Raw genomic sequence first — 9,026 nt, 5'->3', positions numbered from 1 at the left:
CTCATGTGTAGTTTGTCGCTTCTCTTCCAGAAGCTGTGATTTGTAAGATATTTTAGGGAGAATGGAATTCTAGTTGCAGAATTATTAAAGYAGAAGCAGAAGAAAAAGAAAGTTACATTTAAAAAAAGAAAAAAGAAATTAATTCAGCATTGTACTATGAAGCCCTCCAGGTCTCACTTCTCTTTTCTGTCTCGGTTCCACTTGCATCCTCTTGGTGCTATATCTCCCTTAAGTGGTTGTGAGCAAGGCAGTTTTATGAGTAAGTAGTTTTAGGAAAAGCTGTCTATCAGAATCCCCATTAAAAAGTCAGTCTAGAAATGGCAAGGATCCTAGCAATAACAAAACAAAACAAATAGCAGAAATCCCACAAATTCAGTATCAAGTCTCCAGAGATAACAGTTGCTATGAATGGTTTCATTGTTATTGCAAACAATGAGAATCCTATTTTCTCAGTATTTTCACCTTCTAGCAGTATTGTGCTGGCTATTTACCTGTCCTGGAGTAATTCTGCTTAGCTTGATGCAAATTCCAAATGCAAGTTCCAAACACAAGAGCCATGATTAGGGTAGAGGTGGCGTGGGAGAATCATCCCCCTAGAATTCATGGGTTCTATCCCTCTCCCTCCCACACTTCCTGTCCTTCTCTGCGTAAATTCAGCTTGCTCTGGTGTCAGACCACTGAGAGACCCAAGAGAGCGAAATCTTATGAGATCAGTCCAATTAGGCAAATGTCAAAGATCGTATCTCCTTGAATACAAAATGTACCCTTTATTTTCTTTTGTTACAGTGTTCTTTATTTTTTAAAAACCCAGCAATTTTCCTGGGTTTTCCCATCTTAATGTTTTATTCAGTTTCTGGAAAATGGAATGCACTTTCCCTAAAAAAAAGAAAAAAAAAAAAAAAAAAAAAAAAAAAAAAAAAAAAAAAAAAAAAAAAAAAAAAAAAGATAATTAACCCTACTGAAATTCTTAGGACTTTATTTCTTCAAGTGATTATAGCACATACAGGTATATCCATAGCATATGATTGGCCCATATATTTGAACCAAGGTTTACCTTTAAAAGAAATTAATAAATATCATGTTGTAATTAGCTCATCAATAATCATGTTTTAAATTATATTGACATTTTCATTCCAAATTTATTATCATGCTCTTATCTCTAAGCAAACATCTAATTCAAGCTCTAGGACATGGATGCAGAGAATTCCTATTTTTAATTACATTAGAGACAGTGAAAGAAAATACTCCAAGCAGTTAATTGGAATGATCAGTCCCCATTGTCTATATAATAACTCATTTATTTATTAAGTTAAAAAATATGTTCACTCATCTCTTCCAATCTTCCGTAAGGTTTTGCCCAGGTGATGAGTAGAGTTATTCCACTGAACTCGCCCATATTGCTGAGGTCTCTCTCTGCAGGAGACAACACAGTCTGTGAGATCAGGAAAGAGCTAACAGAGTAAAAGTTTTCCTTTATAAGTGGCAGCCCAAATTATTTCCTTCCAATAGTAATATCAAAAAGCCTGCTGATCTTTAACAGGCACCTGCATAAAGAGAAGCAGAGGCTGTTTATCACATGAGAACACTATTCTAGGAATACATATGTGTTTTCTTATGAGTTGAGAAACTTTTTCTTGTAATTGTGTGAATTAGCCTTCTTACTTGTTTTTTTTTGTTTTTTTTTTTTTTTTTTTTTTTTTGTGTGTTTTTTTTTTTTTTTTTTTTTTTTTTTTTTTTATTTTGGTGCAGGTTTTACCTCTTTTTTTGTGGTTTTTTTTTTTTTCTTATAGCTGCATGTTATCTTCACTTTGTCAAAAACCTTGCCATTATTCTGGGCAGTTCCCCTCATCAGTTCTTCAACAAGTATTTCCAAGAAACTTCCATTTTCGTTTGCTTCATAGTGTTCATTTATGTTTCCTTCACATGGCAGATCTTACTTAGATTACACCCTGTGACAGGACCCAGGATTCTCAGAGTAAATGAGAATATCTTATTTACTGTCACCAATGGTTTTGCCCTTTTCTTACATCTAYGTCTAGTTCATTCTGCCTTGGTGAATGAAATGTCACCACTTCTTTATTGGTAGAAAGTCAGTGAGAAGCAGAGTTTATAAAAAAGTGTTGTTTCAGGTGGCAAATGGTAAAATATCTCTGAATTCYAATTACACTTCTTCAGTTTCCATAGATCTCAGGAGTGTTCTTCTCCCCTTCACATTTTTTCTGGCTTGCATCAGCTGTACCTCACTCTGTACAATTGATGTCAGAACATGAATCAWCAGCAAGATGTAATCATTCTTACTAAATAACAGCTCTCCCCAAACATTCCTGCGCCTTAAAACAAATAAATAAAGAAACAAACAAAACAAAAACCAAACAAAAAACTGGAAAAAACAAATAATTAAAAAAAACCCCAAAAACAAACAAAAAAACCAAACCTATCTCCAAAAAAACCCCACCAAGCATGATAAAAAGTGCAGAAGAAATGAAAATGGGTTCTTAGTTCATGTTAATCCCATTACTCAAACCTAATGTCAAATTTTACACAAAGAAATCAAGTTTTGCCTAGCACAGGCAAAAATGCTTGAGGTAAGAGCAGCAGAAAAAATTCTGACAGCTTGTTTTTGATATATAATYACATAAATAATTAAATAATGTTGACTAGGAACACAGTATTGTCAAATAACCGTAAGCTGTGTAATATTATCATGTTTGCTCTGATTTGATAAAACCGTATTAGCTGATCTATCTACTTAGAGGTAAAACTGCATATAAGTTGATAAATAGTATGTTAAYTTCCAGCCTGATACAGAAACTGTTTTTTATACAAAAGTCATTAGGATGAGATAATCCRCAAGGAGTTATCAGATCATCGTGAAAAGACTGACAAGGGATTCTGAATAATCTTACAAATATCCAGCTGCTCAGAAAATTTCCACAACACTTTTCTATAGAGAACAAGTCTTTCTGACTCTGTCAAGATGCACATGATGGGTGGWCAGTTTTCCTGTATTTCTTCATGCCCATTCAGTTCAAGTTTTAAAGTCTGTGATATTAGGGGRATTTGTGTTTATTTGGAAGCAGCTAATCTGACCTTGACACCTGGACATAAATGCAGTAAACAGCGACTCAGTGMTCACCAGACTGCTCATCTGCATCAWTCAGAACTTCWCCCTTTGCWGACCATGKTYTAATCGTGYTGTTTWACAKCATTACCCACRCTAAAGAGTCACATTTCCTCATTTSCCACCTCTCATGTTCTGCCCATGAAATTCCTGAATGTCTGACTAAGATCTGCAGGGATGGTCAGAAATTATTTACTTTCCAGAAAAGAGGAAGGTAAAATAAATGTGACCGAAATATAGACAAGAGGTTTTCTATTTCTACACAGAACCACTTGGTAAATTTTCTGATACTGGATGAGGAATAAGAAAAAGGGAGGGTGAACTTTCCTTGAGATGAGTTGGAGCTTTTATTTAGTTTTAGTTTTACCATTAACTGAATACTTTATGTCTGACAAAATGTCAAGTTTGTTATTTTTCCATTTAGGACTTCTGAGAAATCTTCTTGGCCCGGAGCTATAACTGATGTAGCACTAGGCTCTAAATTATTCCACCATAAAATGTTCTCCATAATAATTACTGAAGTGTTACTGCAACACATAGTTGTTATTTTTTTCCCCAAATATACTCATTTCTTTATAAAAGTACAATGAGGATTTTAATTATTGCTCAAAATTTCCTAAATTTGYTTTGGATAAAAGATGATCTCTATGAAAAATTATAACCTGTTGCATATTTATTTCACCATTTTTAGGGGGGATTGTTTCCTTTTTCCTTTTTAGATTATATTATTTTTTAATAATTTTTCATTTGGCTATAAAACCCCAACACTAGCTAGTACATAAAAGTCAACTTTCACAGAGAGTTATAAGAAAAGAAATTTATTTAATGTTTCTAAAAATATGTAAGGAGATAAACAAATATCTTGGCATGTGTTTTTTTTCTCTGCGTGAAAGTTTTATCATTCTTGAAACTAAATTATTTGGTGGGAAAGAAATGGCCGGAGGGCAAAATCCAGACTGTAGAAACTCTCTTCTTCAACTAACTTTTGTGACTGCTCTAAATTGACCACTTTTTTCCCTGACTAATCTCTAAACAGAGGGCATATCCCTTTCACTTGCAAAATGCTCTCACACAAAATGAATTACCTTCCCACCACCCTGGTTACTTGCCAGGGAGTACTTTATTTTTCCACTAGGAAGAAGAAAATCAGCTTGTATTTTGCTTGCTAGAGCCTTCTGCATTTTAATTCTGAGCTCTGAATGAACATCAGAGAGGCCTTATGATGTTTTGCACAAAAGTGCCTGTGTTCATAGTTTTACTCAGGGCACCCAAAATAGCACGCAGTAAGCAGTGTCATACTGTGAGTTTTCAAAAGTAAAAGCAGAAGTGACTTACACTGGCAGGAAGCTGTAACTCCCAGAGCTTTCTGAGGATCTGTGAAGTAAAACAGAACTGCTTACTTCTCTGCATCCCATGTTTCATGCAAGTTTTGCAATATTCATTCCTTTATAAGTAGAAGGCCCTGAAGTTACACAGGTAAGATCTATTTTTTAAAAGATTTGTTATATTCTAAAATCAAACTTAAAACATTTATCTGGGTGCCTCCAGTGCAAAAGCCACAAAAGGCAAAGACAAACCCAGAAGCCTCTCTAAATCTCTAGAAAAAGAAATCTGCTTTTGTTGTTCCTTCAGAATCTACTCTCTAACTTCTGTGAAATTCTAATATCTGTGAGAGTCCAACTTTCTAAGTTGGATTTACCAAAGGAAACACTAACTATGTTTTTTTTGTGTTCAACTTGCACATTAAAATTTTAATGCTGATTATCTATCCATTTTTGCAACACCCTCAGCTCTGACAGAGTGCTTGCAATTGCTTCACCTACATTTCTGCAAGTGATTGKCATGGAAGTGTGTTTACAATTTCTGGGGGTGGCAACAAGAAGAGTGAAAATTCTCTTGTTTTAAAGGAATATTGGGAAATACTCCCTGTCTTGATACTCTTCGCTCTACTGTAACAGAAATAATTTTTTTCTTATATTCATTCACATTTATATTCTCATTTCTCTTTATACCTCCCAACCTAGAAAATGCAAAGTCTTTCAAACCACAGAAAATGTGTGCCTCTACTTTTGTGAGATCTCGAGTGTGAAATTACAATTTGCTAATAAATAAGAATTTCAAAGAGCAGTGCAGTACATACACCTGGAAAATATTTGCATTGCATGTTTCTTTTGTAACACTTGTATTAGGAGGTATAGCTAAAATTTATTTCAAAGCTCAGACTCTTCAAATAGACTGTAGTCAAGAAACARCCAGTAGAATATAGCCCAGAGATATTTAATAACTGTTGATTTGTTATTAAAATGCTAAGTGTCTGTCAGCTTGTTCATTTCTGCAAATTATTTTGCTATGAAACTGGTGGGAATTACACAGCTTTTAGATTATAGCATTATTTTTTAATAGATTGTTATTTGTGATTGCAAAAACACTCCAGATAAAATACTTTTATATTATACCTGGATAAATTTTCCACTAAGGTGCAAAACTTGATCTGTGGGCTCAATTTTGGGAGTTATAATATTACATTTCAATGTTCAACATTTTTCTCTTAGAAGTGTTGAACCAAGCACCTACATAAAATGAATATAGGGCTGTATCTGGAGTTCAGACTTTCTGCATTTTTACAGAATAAAAAGTGCATCAGTGTAAGAGCTAGACAATGAAAATCCATTCTTGGAATTATGTTTAGGTAATGGAAAGAAGATGAAAGAGGGACTTGCTCACAAAATACTCTAAGAAAAGTAGCTTAAAATTAAAGAACAAAGTCACAAATCTACTGTGRAAAGCCATGCATTTTTAGAAGCAAAATGTAACTACTTTTACCTAGTGTAAGGTAATTTATGAAATTACATACTTTACATTCAAACCTGCAAAAATATATGGCATCTTTAAAATGAACTCAATACACTTTTTCACGTGTCAGAATGTTTCACAATTACAAATATAAAGTTATTTCCAGACAATATCAGCACWATTTGATATTAAAATTAGAAAACAATATATTATATGCTATACAGGCAGATTTTAATTATGTCCATGGTTTAAGCTACTTGTTCCTGTTCATCATTACTCTTTATTTTATTCACTTTGATACTTTATAATCCATTTGGGTGAAGTTGCCATTGTGTAGCCTTTGCATCATGTTCTCCATAAATATACTTGGAAACTTCCTGTTTATCTTRATCAGAAAGTCTTGGCTATTTCTTAAATCAATTTATTTATAAGGTAATTGTGTCGACAGATCTAACAATGCAACAGATAATACTGAATTAAAGTATTAGACCCTTTTTAGGTGAAAACCATTATTTTCCTTTAACCTTGTAAGTCTCAGAAAGTTTTGATTTTTACCACAGACAGTAGAGATRTGTTCCACCACAACCCCTTAATTTCTTTTTTATTTCAACTGTGTTCCAACCCCTTTGATGCTAAAGGGAGTGAGGTTCAGCACAATGTCTTCCATATCAGTCCTACTGATTTTCTTTAACCAACAAAATTTTTGCTTCTGAAAATGGGTGAATTAAAGGGCCAGAGAGTGTCTGCGGTAGCATCAGCTATCCTGGTTATCCTGGATTAATTCCAGACCCTGCTGAGTAGAAAACATTGCATTACAGAGGAAGTTGATGTGGATCAAGACCACACAGGACAGACCTGGGAACTTAATTCTGCTTTGGATGCAMACGTCAAGGTCTCTTCTCCGCATGTGCATTGCCTGGAGCTCAAAAGAAATTGCAGTTGCTGCTGCTAACAAGATGTAACTGCTAACAATGTTTGCAAAAGAACATTTCTCCCAGGCTTTCTGTTAAGGACACAAACATGGTGAAGACCTTGCCAAAGGAAGGTGGTATTAAATTAGAATCTTTCTTTCTCAGGCCACTGACCTAGCTGTTAAAGCAAACTCCTTTTGAGGCAACATAATTAAGGAAAACGGGATATTTAATTAGGATAAAAGTGGAAAAAAAAGAAAGTAACACCTTGGTAAAAGACTTTGTATCTGCAAATACAGCACTGGAACTAAAAATACAATACCTGAAGATTGCTAAGGCTATCTTGAGGGAGAGCCCTAATACATGTATTACAATACAAGGTTAAATTTGTGGAGACCAAATTCTTGTTTTCATTGGCCCTGTATACATATAAATTTTATAGTTAGTGAGTGACAGTTGCAACATCAAAATTGTTAACTGAACAACTTCCAGTTTTTATTTCTTGCACATAATTTTGACATATTGGAAGCCAGAACTCATCGTGATAAAGTAAAAAAAAATGTAAATAACAAAAGAGTAACTGACTTAAGTGTGACTGAATACTATCTTTAAGTATTTAATTTGAAAAAAAAATCTAACCAGGATAAAATATGTCCGCAAAATTTGTCAGTATTTTACAGATATTCTAGACAGCATTAAATAAAACAGAAAATTAAAGTTCTTGAAGTTTTATTTTGCTTAAAAATYTCTGTTTAAGACTGGATTTACAAGTATATTAAGCAATAATAGATATTGCTATTATGTTAACAAATATTTTAAATGCTCTGCCTTCATTGTCATGCAGAATAAAGAAGGTTTGTGCTTTTCATTGTTAACATTCGGATGGAGTAGCCAAAATGATGAGTTTTCTTTAACTGCAAAGATTATAAAAATTAAAAGGGATTTGAAGAGACAATGCTTGTCAAATGATAAAGACACTGTGGTTACACACTCCTTTCCCTGTAGGGAACCTTTTCAGAATGGTGAATAGGATATCAAGAGTATRCGGGGAATATCAACCTCCTGTGATTCATAAGTTATGGTGGGATAATGCAGTATGTCAAAACTGGTTAAAAAGAAATATCAAAAACCTTTACAAAGAAAGCTGAATTTTTTTAACATCTCTTTAAAAATTCTAAATTGTTTAATGAGATCTCTACATCCTAAGCAGAATTTATCAGGAAATGGAACAAAGATTTATATCTGATCTTGCTTTGCAAAGAGATTGTGGTTCATTGGATGCAGTCACAGGTGAATAAAGCTCCCTGCCTAGGAGTTGTGCCCACTCCATGGGTAAAACTAAACATTGGATCCAAAATGAAAAAAAAAATTGTGACTCCTGGTTAAATCATTAGGCTGGGATTTCTGGGAGATTTGAAGTACTCTGACAATTTCAATAAATATGCCAACAGACTTCATAAACAAAATCAGAACACAGCAGCTTGTGAGAATTTATATAATCAAAAAAACTCTTTTAGAAATGCACTGAAATTAATCATACAGCACACACACTGTTACACAAACCCATGCTCTGTGTTAAATGCTGGCATCAGCATGTTGATGCAAACTGGTCTAGAAGATCCCTAGAGCCYTGATGCATTGTCATGTATTTTTGGGAATATGGAAACAAACAAAAGTCAGGAGCGGTCCCAACTTTGCTTGCCTTTTGACTTATCCATGACACTTCAAGCAATATGAAATAAGATTTTTTCCCTCTAAATGAGGCAAATTCCTTCTCTCTTTCATGCTTCAGGTGGAGAACACAAAAAGAGATCATTGTCCAAGAGTCCCTGAGCCATGTCACACTCATGRCATGCCTTCCCAGACATTTCAGCCTCCCATGGAGCCTACAGAAAACTTCAGGTGTAGAACAGAGAGGAGGGTGTGTGCCAACGTAATGCAAACCATAAACTTTCCATCTCTGCTAACAAATTACAAAACAGTGCTCTTTTCAATTGCTGCCCAGTTCAGCTTTGAACAGCTGATTTCTCACTCTTTCTCCATGCGATGCAGATAGKTGCTGGAGAAAATTAAGGGCAATGTTGGAGCTGTTTTTATGTACCACTGTGATATATATTAACTAGGCCAAAATTTACCCTCAACAGKAATTCCCAGTGGTAGATGAGCTAGAATGATTTATGCTACTTTGTATCCCATGAGGT

The 9,026-nt window shown here is 34.4% G+C and overlaps 1 protein-coding gene across 1 annotated transcript in view; it reads left to right on the top strand.

The window, feature by feature from the left end:
* The first annotated feature begins 4,462 nt into the window (after positions 1 to 4,462).
* CDH19 (cadherin 19) overlaps positions 4,463 to 9,026 on the top strand; it is a 63,713-nt gene continuing 59,149 nt past the window's right edge. Inside the window, exon 1 of the mRNA XM_057374312.1 lies at positions 4,463 to 4,597. The gene's annotated coding sequence lies outside the window, so the exon portion shown is untranslated. The remainder of the gene's footprint in view (positions 4,598 to 9,026) is intronic.

The sequence above is a fragment of the Malurus melanocephalus genome, unplaced genomic scaffold (assembly GCF_030028575.1).
Source record: "Malurus melanocephalus ecotype Western Australia unplaced genomic scaffold, MMel_1.1 scaffold_223, whole genome shotgun sequence".
Lineage (NCBI taxonomy): Eukaryota > Metazoa > Chordata > Aves > Passeriformes > Maluridae > Malurus > Malurus melanocephalus.
This window is presented reverse-complemented; position numbering and strand designations above follow the sequence as displayed.